This window comes from Anabrus simplex, chromosome 6 (genome assembly GCF_040414725.1).
Source record: "Anabrus simplex isolate iqAnaSimp1 chromosome 6, ASM4041472v1, whole genome shotgun sequence".
Taxonomy (NCBI): Eukaryota; Metazoa; Arthropoda; class Insecta; order Orthoptera; family Tettigoniidae; genus Anabrus; species Anabrus simplex.
The window spans coordinates 105,401,978-105,420,506 of record NC_090270.1 but is presented as its reverse complement, the minus strand read 5'-3'; positions in this window follow the sequence as shown (position 1 = coordinate 105,420,506).

Here is an 18,529-nt window from a genome sequence, read left to right as displayed (position 1 = left end):
GCAATGCCACCTAATGGAGATGAGTAACAGCAGAAAAGACAGAGCACAGTTAAATGAACAATGGTCGATAAACTGAACAAAAAACTCATAGAATAAATATTGGAAGCCTGTGGCAAGTTCAAAGCAAGCCTGTATGCTTTAGAGTACAGAGTCTCCGTAATACGTTTGAAATAACACAATAGACCAAAACAGTGCAGTTTGATGGCTGTGGCCGTAGGCCTATAACTTTCTCCGAAAGAAAATGGTAGTAGTTTTGGGTAAGGTAAACCAAAATCAGCATGAGGACGATTTTCGGGTGTATAGTACGATACATTTCCTTGTCTAAATTTGTGTAAATTTATCCTGTTTCTCAGTGCTGATATGGCACAGTGACTAAAAATTCATGAAATCCCTTGTGGATATTTCCTTTACCGAAAAACGTAAAATGACTGTTTTGGTCTTCCCGTGAAACCCCCTTGAAGTGACCCTAAAATAACATCCACCGAATGTCTCATGGAAATTTGACTTACAGGACCACCAGGCGAGTTGGCCGTGCGGTTAGGGGCGAGCGGCTGTGAGCTTGCATCCGGGAGATAGTGAGTTCGAATCCCACTGTCGGCAATCCTGAAGATGGTTTTCCGTGGATTCTCATTTTCACACCAGGCAAATGCTGGAGCTATACCTTAATTAAGGCCACGGCCACTTCCTTCCAACACCTAGGCCTTTCCTATTCCATCGTCGCCATAAAATCTATCTGTATCGGTGCGACGTAAAGCCACTAGAAAAAAAAAAAATTACCTACAGGACCGATTTTCGTAAATGTCATCGTTATTATCCGTATACGGTAATGAAATGAAATAGCGTATGGCTTTTAGTGCCGGGAGTGTCCGAGGACAAATTCGGCTCGCCAGATGCAGGCCCTATGATTTGACGCCCGTAGGCCACCTGCGCGTCGTGATGAGGATGAAAATGATAATGAAGACGACAGAATATGACATGCACGTTCGAAAATTGCATATCCTACAACTCTCGTTATCAAAAAATTTCAATGGACCCGATATTAACAGAGATATTTAAAAATGCACAGTTCTAGCCCTTCAGGTAAGCAACTCTATGTTGAAAGCATCCTCGGGATATGAGCTACGAATTTTAGTACCGGTAATTTAAATAAAATATAATAATGTGTGAGAATATATTATTTATTGAATCCAAAAATTACAATCCTTTTGTTAATAATCGTTATCCGGTCGATAAGATTAGCAGTTTACCTTTTTCTACCGCTACGAGTGCTAATGTGAGTCAATGCAGAGTTTCACTTAGTGTAATCCCTTAAAACTACGTTCGGTGTGGACTTTTTTTTTTTACAAAAATCAAAAGTCGCCTGAGGATACTGAACCAAGGTACACATTACAGAAAGAATTATGTGAATTAATTTGGCTAGGATTTGAATAGAAAAGAAAACTAGTAAAGAAACACGCGATTTTATGCTGTTTTTCCAGAACTGCATTTAGGCCTAAGTGATTTTTGGAAATTTGTCTTTAGTTTGATAGAGCTATCTATGACTCACAATTTGAAACCTTTCCGTGCCCTTTAGCCCTTCAACTTTCGGCACAATTGAAGAAATTGGTTAATTTTATGTTTTTCGTAGTATCAGTCGCATGAGTCATGACTGAGTATCGGTACCTTATGCTTACTTTCATTATATGTCTGTGTCCACCAGCAGCTGCCATTGTCCACGGTCTTCTTTCCGAATTGTCACTCGAAGAGGTGCGTGAGTTGCGTCTTTGATCTGGTCCATCCGTCTTTTGAGAGCACTTCCACATGGTCTGATCCCATTTACATTTCCTGGACCAACTATTTTTCAAGGCTATTTTCTCTCCTTAATATGTGTCCAAAAAACTTCAGGGTTCTGCGTCTAACAAGAGTGGAAAGTTGATTCTGGAATCCAAGCTGTTCGATTATGGAAGACTTAGATCTTTTCTACGTCCAAGGTATTCGTAGCATCCTCCGCCATCACGCCATTTCAAATGTGCCGATGTGCTTTTTGTCCTTGGCCTTCACTATCCATGATTCACGGCCATAGAAGAAGACTGAAAATGCTACCACAAACCACACATTTCTTGGTGTTTTAACTGATTGCTTGGTCACACCAGATCGTCGTGAGCTTATTCGTTGCAACTTTTCCAAGAGGAATTCTTCTTCTGATCTCTTTCTCGCAGATACCAGTGTTGTTCAGCATTAAAAATATCTAGGTCTACTAACAGCCATAACCTTGGTTTTTCTCTGACTCATTTCCAGTCCAAGCTGAGGACTTTAATTCTCTACCTCCTGCAACAATCCAGCAAGTTCATCTTCACTGACTGCCGGTAGAATAGCATCATTAGCAAAACGCAGATTCTGTAACATCCTACACGAAATGACACTCCATCGTGCCAGCTGTCCAGAGCCCTTTGCAAGATGTGTTGAACAACAGGGGGGACAGAATGCAACCTTGTCTTACTCCTTTTGACACTCTGAAGGCTTCTGTTAAGCTACAATCCACCATGACTTGCGCGGTGTTGTTCTCATACACTTAAGAAAATGGAAATTGCAACACCATGAAGGCATTGGTCGTTTGTGTTGATTTTCAAGATACGGAACGATGCCATGTAGGTGTGTAAACGATCAAAGTTTCAGACCCATTGGAGTGTTGCTACAGGTCTCCCCACGTGATTGGTCGCGGAGGAATCAACTCCAGTATACGGACTCTGGTGTAGCGTAGTTGACTTGCAGTCTATGCAGTGAAGTGTTCCCCGTCAAACATGCCTCGACGACAGAGAAGAGCACGCTATCAACAACTGTCGCCGTTTGAGAGGGCTCGGATTATTGGGCTGTGTGAGACTGGATTATCGCTAAGGACTGTCGCTGCACGTGTTGGCCGACTGGCATCTACGGTACAACGTGTATGGCAGCAGTGGTCAAATGAAAGTACCCACACTCGTAGACCTGGCACAGGCCCAGCGCGACATACAACTGTGAGAGAGGATCGCCGCATCATTCGGATGGCCCAGATGGAACCCCATGAAACAGCAGCGCAAATTTGAGCAGCTGTGGCACCCCACGTTACACAACAAACAGTTGGTAAGCGCCTGCGTGCAGCTGGCTTACGAGCCCGTGTCCCTGCAGAAGGTGTTCCATTGACCTCATAAGAGAGCGACGTGTAAGGCTGGCCTGGTGTCGAGAAAGATCGACGTGGGTCGACGAATGGCATAGGGTCGTCTTTAGTGATGAATCACGCTTCTGTCTTGCCCGCAGTGATCGCCGGAATCGTGTGCGCCGACGTACCGGGGAGAGGGGCCGCCCAGATTTTATTGTCGACAGGCACACAGGGTCAACACCAAGCATTATGGTCTGGGGAGCTATTGGCTTTAATGAGAAATCACAATTAGTGCGTGTTGAGGGCACTATGACTGCTGGACAGTACGTTGATAGGTACTCAATCCAGTGGTTGTCCCTATGATGGCGAACATTGCTAATGGGATGTTTCAGCAGGACAATGCCCGGGTTCACACTGCACGCATCTCCAGAGAAGCTCTCCACGATATCACAACCTTAGAATAGCCCGCCATATCCCCGGACCTTAGTCCTATTGAGCATGTGTGGGACATGATGGGTCGACAACTGGCCAACTGTCCTCAGCCACCCACAACTCTGGAACAGCTGACCCGTGCCGTGCACAAACATGGGCCACAACTCCTCAGGAAGCGATCCAGGGCCTTATTGACTCCATGCCTCGACGAATTCATCAATGTATTGCAGCTAGTGGTGGGCACATTCTGTATTGATTGTTGTCCAAACTTGCGGTCAGAGAGACTTGAAAGTGTAATCATCGAATCAGAACCGAACACTCTTCCTGCGTATTCAATTGTAGCAATGTAGTACCACTCCTTCCGGGTATTGCAATTTTAATTTTCTTCAGTGTGTAAGCTTTTTATCAAAGCAGTAAGATGAGGAGGAGCGCCCATTTCATGCAATACTTCCCAAAGCTTGCATCAACGAACACAGTGAAATGCTTTCTTGTAATCTAAGAAGCAAATCAACACTGGCTTGTTGAATTCATACATCTTTTCAATGAGTTGTCAGATGTTAAGTATATGCTCCCTTGTGCCTAATCCCATGTGATGACCATGAACCCATACGCATCAGATAATACATTCCAATTTAACATCGGTGTTCCAGATTCACAGAGACTTTCTGTTTCATTGAACTTATAGTAATGACTCAATTTTGCGTGTTAGGAACTTAATCTTTTGTTGTAGATATTTTCTGGAGAATCGCATGCGTTTTCCATCTTTAGGCATCTAATTTCATTAGTTTTTGTTTCGTTCTGTATTCCTGAATTGTTTCACGGATGCAGCCTATTTAAATTGCCTGACTCTTCGATTTTACCTATTTTCTTTCAGTTTGTATTACTACTATTATTATTGTTATTATTATTATTATTATTATTATTATATTAGTAGTAGTATACGACCAGGCGAATTGGCCGTGCGTTTACGGGCGCGCACCTGTGCGTTTGAATCCGGGAGATAGTGGGTTCGAACCCCACTGTCGGCAGCCCTGAAAATGGTTTACCGTGGTTTCCCTTTTTACACCAGTCAAATGCTGGGGCTGTACCTTAATTAAGGCCACGGCCGCTTCCCTCCCACTCCTAGGCCTTTCCTATCCCATCGTCGCCATAAGACTTATTCGTGTCGGTGCTACGTAAAGCAAATAGACGTAAGTCGTCGTTTTGGTAGCATTGTTCGAATATTGCACATGTGATACATAGAACAGAGAGTGGTACGAGGATTGACACTGACGGAACGACCTGCTTATTGGAGGTCTCCCAGTTAAAAGAGAAGAAAGAGAGTGATGAACAGCCAGGGATGAAGTTGATCCCTCACAGAAATGGATCACAACTAAGAGGAAGTAAGTACGCTCACCGATAAACGATCAACGCCTTACTTTGCCTTGTGCTGTGGTTTGAATGAAATGTTTTCGATTGTGATGGATTTTATTTCGAGACGAAAATACATTTGAGGTTTCTTTTGTGTTGCAATCCTCAGCCTTCTTCTTTTGTCACCGTATCTCTCTGTGTTTTATTTTCCCTTTTCTTCGCATAATCCCAGCGACTTCAATGATTTAAGATATTCCAAAACCAAGACACGGGACTTCCCTCGCCTGCACTGAGAGTGGATTGCAGGATCGGTTCGAGCAGATACTAACTGGCGAGCTACAAGTCTTACCTTCTAATGACGAAGTATATTCCTCCGTATGTCCGAAGTGTCTTGAAGCTGTTTATTAACACAAAAATTGATCCCCAAATTAGGTGATTCTTACTCTGCATCTTGAAGTCTAGGGCTGTTCTTCATATACTAAACAAAACAAAACCCCTTGGCACAGCAGTCCCGAAGGGCCAAGGCCTACCAGGCGACCGCCACTCAGCTCGAAGGCCTGCAGATAACGAGGTGTCATGTGGCCGGTACGACGAATCCTCTCGGTTCTTATTCTTGGCTTTCTAGACCAGGGTCGCAATCTCACCGCCAGATAGCTCCTCAATTGTAATCACGTAGGCTGAGTGGACCCCGAACCAGCCCTCAGATCCAGACAAATGTTGCTGACGAGGCCGGGAATCGAACTCAGGGCTTACGGATAAGAGGTAGGCAACTACCCGGATTTCCTTCATATGTGGCTGTATTATTATTATTATTATTATTATTATTATTATTATTATTATTATTTATTACATCGTTATGACCTACTCAGGAACACGGTTGAACTTGCTTAGCTGATGTGTTCGCCTTCTTTTCGTCCCAAAACCTCTTCATCCTCTCTCTGAACTTCTTTCTTCTGTCCAAGTTACAGTAGCTCTGGTGTTGGATTTGTCTTGAAAGTGGTGATTGTCGAGTTCGGTTCTGAATTTATATCTGTCCTGTACAATGTCTTCTGAGATGTTGATTTCCTGGAGATCTGTTTCAATTTCACGAAGCTAGCTGTTCTTGGTTTTTAATGAAAAGGCCAGGTTGAGAATTTTTTAGTTAGCCTGTTAGTGTTCATTCTGATAATGTGTCCATAAAATTTCAATCGTCTTTTCCGAAAAAGTTTTGCATTCCGAGATATTGATTTTTTATTATACCTGTTCCAAGTGATCCTGTATGCTTTCTGTAATTTGAAAATTCTTTTTTTGCTTCGCGATTATTATTATTATTATTATTATTATTATTATTATTATTATTATTATTATTATTATTATTAAAATTTCCTTCATCTCATCCCAGTTACATTTGGGGTCACTAGAGTCACCTAGGCTCATTTTGGTTTTGGCTGGGGTTTCAAGACCAGATTCCCTTTCTGATGCCACGTCACGTACTTATTGCGATGGAAATATCGACCTAGAATCTGCCGGAATTCGAACCTCAGCCTTGTAAGTGCGAAGCCAGCAGCTAAACCACTAACATAGTCATATTGCCATTATTATTATTATTATTATTATTATTATTATTATTATTATTATTATTATTATTATTATTATTATTATTATTATTCCATTTCTTCTCTTCCTCCTTCTTGGTTAGATGGTCACCGCGATGTCTTCGGATTGTAAGGTACCGGATTCAATTGCCGGCGGGTTCGAGACTTTTAATCGCATGTGGTTAATTTTTCTGTCCGGAGAATGGATGTACCTCCCAATACTCTCCTCTATATGCTCTCACAACACTACGAACCACCATAGAAAATACACGGAAGTGAATACAATATCTCCGCATAGCCTGAGCATCCCTAATTTTTGTTCTATATTTTACTCGCATTCTTTTGTGACACCAATCTGCATCGGATTTTTAGCGTCATATGCAAGTTTGAACTCTGTACGTTAAGAAATGCGTGGTTCATACGGTTAGGGTGATTAGAAGTGCATTAAAATTGGGTATAAATGGAGCAGTGTGTGCCTCTTTATGACAAGGAGAGTACTCGCGTATTGGTTCAAGTATGGCAGGCAGCTGGTTTATAGTATAAACTAGCAAATGTACCCGTGCTTCGCTACGGTACTCTACATTGTATACGGATATCGAAGTAAATTAGTGCACATTAAGTGAATAAGATTTTTAAATTGGGTTTGTCTTGGCTTTATCCGAGAATCAGTATTGTGAAAACCACAGACGTTGTTTCCAATGAAAGTGTGATTTGCGGAATTGCGATGATAACGGCAAGTCCACTTGTTTACTGCAATTCACAACGAAGAAAGTAATTTTCATTTAACGGCAGACCCCATTGCCTAGTGCGCGGCCAAAATCGATTTGGGGAGGTTTCATTACAATGGCAGACCCCAATTCCTACTTTCAGATAGATTACAGTTGAGGAAGTTTTATTTTATTTGCAAGGACCTTCCTTACTGCCAGTCAAAAGTGAGTTGCGTTCTTATCTTTATAATAGCAGACGCATATTCTAATGCCAGTCAGCTTCCTGCCAGTCACACCGAGTGGGTGAGATTCCATTATAATTAGCAGGTCACTATGCCAATCGTCAGTCACATTTTAGACGGGTCAATTTATTTAAAATGGAAGACGCGCTCCCTAGAGTTCTGCTAGTCGAATCGAGAAGGGATTTATGCATTAAAATAGTGCACAAGAGATGGAGGACGACCCCATTCTTACTGCCTGTCAAAGTCGATGTGGGGAGGACTGAAAACAATAGCAGAAGTCCTCCTTCTGAGAGTCACTATCGATTTGCAATGTATTTAATACCAATGGCAGACAAACCCTTTCTCGATTGCTACAAATCGACGTCAGTGAAAGAATATAGTCGTCATACGGAAGTATAAGGATGTTAACCATCATTTACAGAATAACTGCTGCTAAACGGTACATCAAATCGAAAAACAGATTGTACGAAAAGACGAACTTTCTGGCCATATCCTGGGGTCATCAGCTTACCCGTACCAAGTTTCACATTTCCGAGATTTCCGGAAGTGCCTCATTAATTCACGTCTTTTTCATTTTTAAATATTTATATATACTTCGCTCCAGCCCGACTTGCTTTTATATATATAGATGACGGATCAGCATCAGCACGTTGTAAAGTGCAGACTTCCACTTCGAGATTTATATCTCCTAAACGGTTTATGATATTAAGAAACGGTTCGTGCCATCAGACGCCTCATTTATCGCTCTACATGTTTGTTTCTAAACCATATCCTCGTATCTCCCATTATAAGGGGGTAAATTGAGTTCAAATTTTGAATAGGGTGAAATTTGGGTGCATTTTTAACATTTTACATTACTTTTTGCCTACTTACGTATAAGCTAGAATCATGAAATTTGGTACACATGTCCCTTAATCGTGCCAAAGTGCGCACCCAACGTGATGATCCTATCATTCTTATAAGTGTGTCAGACAATAAAATATACTTGTAAAAATCACCAAATATACGAACAATCCAGAAATACGGCCAAATTTAACGTATAAGGGAGAGAGATACGACAAAATGTCAGAGGACCAAAGTTGTAGATCACTCCGAATTGAAGCGACGTAGTGCCATCCGTTTTGTGATACGACTTACCGTTTAGCCACAAAATAGCTCAAAAGAATGTCTGCACAGTCATTAAAATTGCCTCCATATTTCGATATCTTTGGGGGTAAAAAGTGAAAAATTTGAACATCTTGGAATTTTCCCGTCGGTTAGGGACCAAAAGCTATAATTTCACCAAATTTCAATTGTCTACCTCGTCTGGCAGGTTGTGCCGCCATCTTGATTTGGGGGATAGGGGATAAAAATGAGGAAATTCCCGAAAATTTTTAAGACCACGAAACCTATAGGTTATCGTTTTGGATATACTATACGACTGTGTTCTTATGCTGGGCCCAAAATTTGAGCCCCCCTAGCGTGCCCCCTTCAGGGAGTTTTGAGAATTTCCGATTTTTCTAGGGATCCTGGGGTCATCAGTTTCTCGCGTACCAAGTTTCAAATTTCTGAGATTTCTGGAAGTGCCTCATTAATTCACGTCTTTTTTCATTTTTAAATATTTATATATACATCGCTCCAGCCCGACTTGCTTTTATATATATATATATAGATGACGGATAAGCATGAGCACGTTGAAAAGTGCAGACTTCCACTTCGAGATTCATATCTCCTAAACGATTTATGATATTAAGAAACGGTTTGCGCCATCAGACGCCTCATTTATCGCTCTACGTGTCCGTTTCTAAACCATTTCCTCGTATCTCCCATGTTAATGGGGTAAATTGAGTTCAAAGTTTGAATAGGGTGAAATTTGGGTGCATTTTTAACATTTTACATTACATTTTGCCTACTTATGTATAAGCTAGAATCATGAAATTTGGTACACATATGTCCCTTAATCGTGCCAATGTGCGCACACAACGTGATGATCCTATCATTCTTATAAGTGTGTCAAACAATAAAATATACTTGTAAAAATCACCAAATTTACGAACAATCCAGAAATACGGCCAAATTTATAGTATAAGGGAGAGAGATACGACAAAATGTCACAGGACCAAAGTTGTAGATCACTCCGAATTGAAGAGACATTGTGCCATCCGTTTTGTTATACGACTTACCGTTTAGCCAGAAAATAGCTCAAAAGGAATGTCTGCACAGTCATTAAAATTGCCTCAATATTTCGATATCTTTGGGAGTAAAAAGTGAAAAATTTGAACTTCTTGGAATTTTCCCGTCGGTTAGGGACCAAAAGCTATAATTTCACCAAATTTCAATTGTCTACCTCGTCTCGCAGGTTGTGCCGCCATCTTGATTTGGGGGATAGGGGATAAAAATGAGGAAATTCCCGAAAATTTTTAAGCCCACGAAACCTATAGGTTATCGTTTTGGATATACTATACGACTGTGTTCCTATACTGAGCCCAAAATTTGAGCCCCCACAGCGTGCCCCCTTCAGGGAATTTTGAGAATTTCCGATTTTTCTAGGGATCCTGGTGTCATCAGTTTCCCTCGTACCAAGTTTCAAATTTCTGAGATTTCTGGAAGTGCCTCATTAATTCACGTCTTTTTTCATTTTTAAATATTTATATATACATCGCTCCAGCCGGACTTGCTTTTATATATATAGATAGATGACGGATAAGCATGAGCACGTTGAAAAGTGCAGACTTCCACTTCGAGATTCATATCTCCTAAACGATTTATGATATTAAGAAACGATGTGCGCCATCAGACGCCTCATTTATTGCTCTACATGTTTGCTTCTAAACCATATCCTCGTATCTCCCATATTAAGGGGGTAAATTGAGTTCAAATTTTGAATAGGGTGAAATTTGGGTGCATTTTTTACATTTTACATTACTTTTTGCCTACGTATGTATAAGCTACAATCATGAAATTTGGTACACATATGTCCCTTGATCGTGCCAATGTGCGCACCCAACGTGATGATCCTATCATTCTTATAAGTGTGTCAAACAATAAAATATACTTGTAAAAATCACCAAATTTACGAACAATCCAGAAATACGGCCAAATTTAACGTATAAGGGAGAGAGATACGACAAAATGTCAGAGGAAAAAAATTGTAGATCACTCCGAATTGAAGAGACGTTGTGCCATCCGTTTTGTGATACGACTTACCGTTTAGCCACAAAATATCTCAAAAGGAATGTCTGCACAGTCATTAAAATTGCCTCCATATTTCGATATCTTTGGGGGAAAAAAGTGAAAAATTTGAACATCTTGGAATTTTCCCGTCGGTTAGGGACCAAAAGCTATAATTTCACCAAATTTCAATTGTCTACCTCGTCTGGCAGGTTGTGCCGCCATCTTAATTTGGGGGGATGGGGGATAAAAATGAGGAAATTCCCGAAAATTTTTAAGCCCACGAAACCTATAGGTTATCGTTTTGGATATACTATACGACTGTGTTCTTATGCTGGGCCCAAAATTTGAGCCCCCCTAGCGTGCCCCCTTCAGGGAATTTTGAGAATTTCCGATTTTTCTAGGGACCCTGGGGTCATCAGTTTCTCCCGTACCAAGTTTCAAATTTCTGAGATTCCTGGAAGTGCCTCATTAATTCACGTCTTTTTTCATTTTTAAATATTTATATATACATCGCTCCAGCCCGACTTGCTTTTATATATATAGATGACGGATAAGCATGACCACGTTGAAAAGTGCAGACTTCCACTTCGAGATTCATATCTCCTAAACGATTTACGATATTAAGAAACGGATTGCACCATCAGACGCCTCATTTATTGCTCTACATGTTTCTTTCTAAACCATATCCTCGTATCTCCCATATTAAGGGGGTAAATTGAGTTCAAAGTTTGAATAGGGTGAAATTTGGGTGCATTTTTAACATTTTACATTACATTTTGCCTACTTATGTATAAGCCAGAATCATGAAATTTGGTACACATATGTCCCTTAATCGTGCCAATGTGCGCACACAACGTGATGATCCTATCATTCTTATAAGTGTGTCAAACAATAAAATATACTTGTAAAAATCACCAAATTTACGAACAATCCAGAAATACGGCCAAATTTAAAGTATAAGGGAGAGAGATACGACAAAATGTCACAGGACCAAAGTTGTAGATCACTCCGAATTGAAGAGACATTGTGCCATCCGTTTTGTTATACGACTTACCGTTTAGCCAGAAAATAGCTCAAAAGGAATGTCTGCACAGTCATTAAAATTGCCTCAATATTTCGATATCTTTGGGAGTAAAAAGTGAAAAATTTGAACTTCTTGGAATTTTCCCGTCGGTTAGGGACCAAAAGCTATAATTTCACCAAATTTCAATTGTCTACCTCGTCTCGCAGGTTGTGCCGCCATCTTCATTTGGGGGGATAGGGGATAAAAATGAGGAAATTCCCGAAAATTTTTAAGCCCACGAAACCTATAGGTTATCGTTTTGGATATACTATACGACTGTGTTCCTATAATGAGCCCAAAATTTGAGCCCCCCCAGCGTGCCCCCTTCAGGGAATTTTGAGAATTTCCGATTTTTCTAGGGATCCTGGGGTCATCAGTTTCCCTCGTACCAAGTTTCAAATTTCTGAGATTTCTGGAAGTGCCTCATTAATTCACGTCTTTTTTCATTTTTAAATATTTATATATACATCGCTCCAGCCCGACTTGCTTTTATATATATAGATTGTCATTCACAGATGGCACTGTTATTACGGTAAAATTATGTTTTAGAATAGTGATGTGTTCTCAGTCTTTTATTCATTATCTGAGGTAAACAATAATAGCTGTTTCCTTGATAACTTGATTGGGTGAAATACAGTACTTGTTTAATATCGTGTTTGTGGGAGTGATTAATTTGATCACGTGCAGCAGTATCAGTCTTTTGATACTGGTAAGGTGCTTGACGTTGAAATTATGCCAAAGAACTGTATAGGTTGCAAGAAACACTCGCATGATAATGAAGAATCTGCATCGTATTTAGCAAAAACATGGAGCCATATGGAGCAAGAAAAAAAAAAAAAGAATCACTCGTTCAAAGGAAACCAGATGGTTGATTTTTATGGAGATGGGGACTCCAATAGCTGCAAGTGTATTGTTGAATTTGATCCATATAACGGTAAAACAATAAATAAGTTGAAATGTGTTAGGCACTATCAAAAACGTTTAGGCACAGCCTCCCGTAAACTGGCTCAGGAAAAGAAATTGCGAAGAAAAGGGAAACTGACTCGAGCCCTGATCGATAATTGCCAAAACTACTTTGGCATAGCCCTACGTTCTGCTGCAAGCAACATACAAGAGGTGAGGAATGCCTTATGGGCAACACTTTATCATTTGACAGCCACTAAAATGAAGCCCACACATTACAAGTATCCCCAACAGAAGGACACTTGGTGTTCATACCAGGGAGTCAAAGGCAATAATCAGCTCGACAACTACAAATATAAAGCTTGTATACCATGAGAAGTTCTCCATCATGTAAACTCATAGGACTATATGAGAGAATTTGTGGCCCAAACATGCTGTCCATATGTCTTCATGGTTTGACACAAAACGACTACTAATCGTTCAATGGATCAATATGCGACGATGTACAAGGGAGACGTTGCTACACTGAAATTAGGCGTTATTGATGCTGTTTTGCAGTTAAACTGTGGCAACAAAGTAGAAATAGAGATTCTTTTATTTTCTAGTGGCTTTACGTCGCAGCGACACAGATAGGTCTTATGGCGACGATGGGATAGGAAAGGGTTGGGAGTTGGAAGGAAGCCACCGTGGCCTTAATTAAGGTACAGCCCCAGCATTTGCCTGGTGTGAAAATGGGAAACCACGGAAAACCATCTTCAGGGATGCCGACAGTGGGATTCGAACCCACTATCTCCCGGATGCAAGCTCACAGCCGCCCCCTCCTAACCGCGCGGCCAACTCGCCCGGTAATAGAGGTTCTGAAAAGAATGAAGATTGCACCTGGAAAGTATAGTGTGACTGGAGTATCCTATGTAGGATTAAACACCAGACTACACCCGAACAAAGACAGCGCAGAAGTACGTAAGGGGAAGGAAAAGTTGCAAGAGGATAAAAAATCTTGAAAAGGAGGGCCCGACCAATGGAGCAGGAGAATTCTAAGATTCAACGTTGAACAGGGACTTAACAATCTTATTGCAAACTTTCAACCCTTGTTTTCTCAGATTTATGAAATTACTGCATCATCCTGCATTTAAAATCAAATAACGGTAGTATAAATTGAGCTAGGAAGACCGTTTATATCTAAAATGAAAGATCATAAACTAGGGCATGTTGTGAATCTCCGTTGTTGTAATGTATATTAAAACAGACAATATATAGTGATTGTAAACTAATATATTGTCAAATATTTACATTTTATTCGAATATTTAGTTGAGTTACTTCAAAAAATTAATTAATAAGAATGATTCTGCTTCATAAAAATATGTACAGAAGTATCAAAAAACTAGTGCAGGAATCATTCAAATCCATTAATATTTGAGACTTCCAGGAGGTTTGAAATTTGTATGTATTTTTACACAAATATTATTTTACAACATAAGTTGAGGAATTTGCAATTGTTAATCCTTTAGTAGCCTACAGTGGTATTAGGACTGTGGAATAAACTTCATTTACTCATGTTAAAAACAGTGGATTTTTTTACCTAAACGTATATGTATACCTTAAGCATTGAAAAAATTAAATTTAAGCAATTACTTTGTCGGAAGAATCTCGAATAAACCACACATTACTCGGGGGACGCTGTTATCTTTAACTAGGAGTTTTGTAAAATGCTACGTTTACGTGCGTAGTAACGGGAGATCAGCAGAAATGAAGAGGAGGATAATATTAACAAAGAAGCCTTTACCAACAAAGGACATTTGTCGAATATCCGTCATTGAAAATTATTTTTATTTAGACTGTATTTTATGGAACTGAGATCCAGACTCTAATAAAAACAAAATGTTAAACGGATTGGAACTTTTGAATTGTGAATTTGATGAAGAATGCTAACAATTACCTAGAAAAAAAAAAAAAAAAAAAGAAAACGAGTGATAAAGTATTGCTGGAGACGATGGAATAGATGACACTGGTCATTACTTAAAAAATAAGAATTTACTTGATAAGCTACATCATCAGATACGTAGAACAAATTCCTACAGAATCCTTGAAGACAAAATTTATGGTAAGAGAACAAAGGTAAGACCTGGGAAATTATATTCTGAAGTTATTAACTAGCATCACGATTTGGGCTACATCAACTGGCAGCCAATGTTAAATTTTGCATAATTACTGACTCCCAAGTAAATTAATGGAAAAGTGACGAAGTTATTGCAATTGAAGTAGTAGGGAAGTCTCCTGACGCGACCAGCTGATTTCGTATAAATTGAGGACCAGGCGGCACGATAGACAGAGTGTGATTCCACAGCCTGGCCATGCTGGCTGGCTGACTGTAGTACGGTCGACGACGAAATGCTACCAAGTATGTTACTTTGAACTTCGACAGAAATACATCGTATAAAGGTGACTGAATATTTTCTATCAGTTCATATTTCGAGTAGTGTACGCCGGACTTGCATTTTTCAAGTTATATTAGACCTGTGCTATTGAGCTTAGATTTTTGAACTATGAATTCATACTTAGTCGAACGTCGAGTGCTAATCTTAGGACTTGTATTTCCGAGTGAAATTCAAATTCTTTCTTTTTTCAAGTGGGGATGTTGACTCAGCATATAAAATAGTGCATAAGACTAGGAGTTTGTAAATACAGCTCGAAAGCAGATTAACATTTATTCTACAATGGATCTGAATAGGCTTAACCAAGTAGTTTCAGTAAAGAGAAATTACTTTCTCGTACAAATGGTTGAAGGTCACGACAATACTATGCGTATTATTAGACATAACACAGTGGTTTCAGTAACTAGATACCGGTACCCCATATTATCACGTGTGAACGGAACTAGATTCTCATTCTCTAATTATCAAGTGTCATGTTACAATAGCGTGCGAACGGAACTAAACTCATAAGTCTGTACTTTGCGGTTAGGGGCGCGCAGCTGTGAGCTCGCATCCGGGAGATCGTGGGTTCGAATCCCACTGTCGGCAGCTCTGAAGATGGTTTTCCATTTTACACCAGTCAAATGCTGGGGCTGTACCTTAATTAAGGCCACGGCCGCTTCTTTCCCATTACTAGGCCTTTCCTGCCCCATCGTCGCCATAAGACCTACAGTATCTGTGTCGGTGCGACGTAAAGCAAATAGCAAACAAAAGTCTGTACTTAAAGTGTTGTAGTCTCACCGACTTGTAAGTAATTCTGACAACAGTAAGACGTAACGGAACTTCTTACGGATTTGTGTCCTCTTACTTCATGTACTGTGAAACACACAAGTAAATCATTACTTTGAATTTATTTGAAACTAACTGATGTACCCGTGCCTCGCTACGGGATTCTCAGAAAAACTGACTTTATGGTTTTCCTAACTGAAGTAAACATAGGTCATTACAAAAATGTCACTAGGAATGTAGCTATTAAAAGCTATGTTATCATATAAAATACTCGATCAAATGAAACACCGCACATTTTCTGACTTTTAACGAACAGTACTACGGTGCCGACCTAACGGTCCAAAGTTCCAGAGCTGGAATGACCAGGCCGTGGAAAGCCGCGAACACTCCTCTGCCATTATTGCGTTAAATAAGCACACTGCCCATTCCAATCAATGCGTCACAGTAGGGATTGAATAGCTCGAATGATTTAATGAACCAGTGTGTTACATGCCAGTAGTATCAGACAATTAATGAACCAGAAGAATGGTATGCTAAATAAGAAAGTTATCTAACTCCCCAGCTATTTCCCGCCAATATTCAGGCAGGTTGTTACGCTCGGTACGACCGGGCGAGTTGGCCATGTGGTTAGGAGCGCGCAGCTGTGAGCTTCCATCCGAGAGATAGTGGATTCGAACCCGAATGTCGTCAGCCCTGAATATGGTATTCATTCACACCGAGCAAATGCTGGGGCTGTACCTTAATTAAGGCCAAGGCCACTTCCTTCGCACTCCAAGGCCTTTCCTATCCCATCGTCCGCCTAAGACCTATTTGTGTCGAGGCGATGTAAGGCAAATTTAAAAAATACTCGGTACGCAGCAGTAATCCTATCTATCGGAGGTGAGTGACAACAAAAGACACAGAGCACATTAAAAAATGGTCGAGGTTCTGTAAAGTTATTGTTGATTAATTTTATGAGCTTTCTAGGCCTTCACAATTAGTTTTCTTTCGACTCCGTGATATTAGGGCGTCTTATAAGATTATTTATAGCGTATACTGTAATTCCTTATTATCCGACTTTACATACCGATTTTCATTGAATTCTGTTTACCCATTTTCTCGTAACTCGGTGCTGATATGGACTTAGTAACAGAAATGCAAATTCATGAATATCTCTGTTATCATAGCCGGTACGGTAACAATGTATAAGACATAAATGATCGAAAATTTAATAATATACAACTTTACTTATGTAGTAGGCTATTTATAGATACAACCACTAATAACATCAATATTTCAGAATTAAACTTTAGGCCTTCCTCTAAACTACCAATTCACTCAACGTGAATAAAATTATTTATGACCTAGATTATTTAAACTTATTGCCCGACTGTACATGCCGTTTTTGATTAAGATAGGACCACTAATAACATAAATATTTGATGATTAAATTTTAGCTCTACCCCTAAACTACCATTTTTATCAGGGCGAGTACAATTATCTATAACCTAGATTGTAGCAAGTTATTCCCCAAATTTGCTTACCGATTTTCGTGAAGACGACCACTAATAACAAATATTTGAGAATAAAATTGTAGGCATACCCCTAAAGTTCCACTTCGCTCAGCAGAATACAATTATTTATGGCCTAGATTATATCTACTTATTAACCCGACTTTGTATACCTATTTTCATTAATATAAGACTACTAATAACATAAATATTTGAGAATTAAGTCTTAGGCCTTCCCCTAAACTACCATTTCACTCAGGGTGAATAATATTTGTAGCCTATATTGTAGCGACTTATTTCCCGACCCTTAATACCGATTTTCATTAAATTCTCTTCAGCCGTTTTCTCGTGATTCGTGTACAGACAGACAGACAGACAGACAGACAGACAGACAGACAGACAGACAGACAGACAGACAGACAGACAGACAGACAGACAGACAGACAGACAGACAGACAGACAGACAGACAGACAGACAGACAGACAGACAGACAGACAGACAGACAGACAGACAGATTACAGAAAATCAAAAAGTGCATTTCCTTGTTACTGAGGACGCGACTGATACAGAAATACCATCGATTTTAAATTCTGAGCATTGTACAGACGAAACTCTTATTTTGTATATATAGACTGTGCCCAATGAAATTTTCAAAATTGTGCCAAGTGGATAATTTCTTTTCAAAACCGTGCCAAGTGCAATGTTTCTTTTGAAAACCTTTAAAACTGTGTCAAGTGAATTTTGCTTTTGAGTGGCCGTTTGATTCCATTAATATTCGAACCGCAGAATAATCTCTTTATTTTCATAAGTGTAGTTAAAGTAAATAAATGTTCGTGATAGATTCTGTTGACATTCTACACGGTATAACCACATTTCTTCACTCCCTTCATGGGAATCTTTAAAACAATTCAATTTAATTTCAAGCTGCACAAATAATCTGTCGAGTGTACACAACAGTACCGAATGAGTGAACCCTGGAACTTAGACTCCCAGACCGGCTGCAATCCTTCAGAACTTCCAGAACTTCTGCTCTTCGTGGGAATTCACGTGGTCCCATGATACAGAGAGCTGACCTATGGCGTGGGAAAGAGTACCAGCAGCGAGGTACATCGTCTGTCACAACACAAAGGACATTCACTTCTCTTTTCCAACATACTTGCCTTATTTTATGGAAAAACAAACAGTTCAATTCAAAATTCATTTCGAAAACCCCTCTCTCTCTGTACTCAATCCAAGCATGGACCGTACACGCCTTGCGTAAATCCATGCTCTCCAAGATAACTAATTACGAGCGTTCC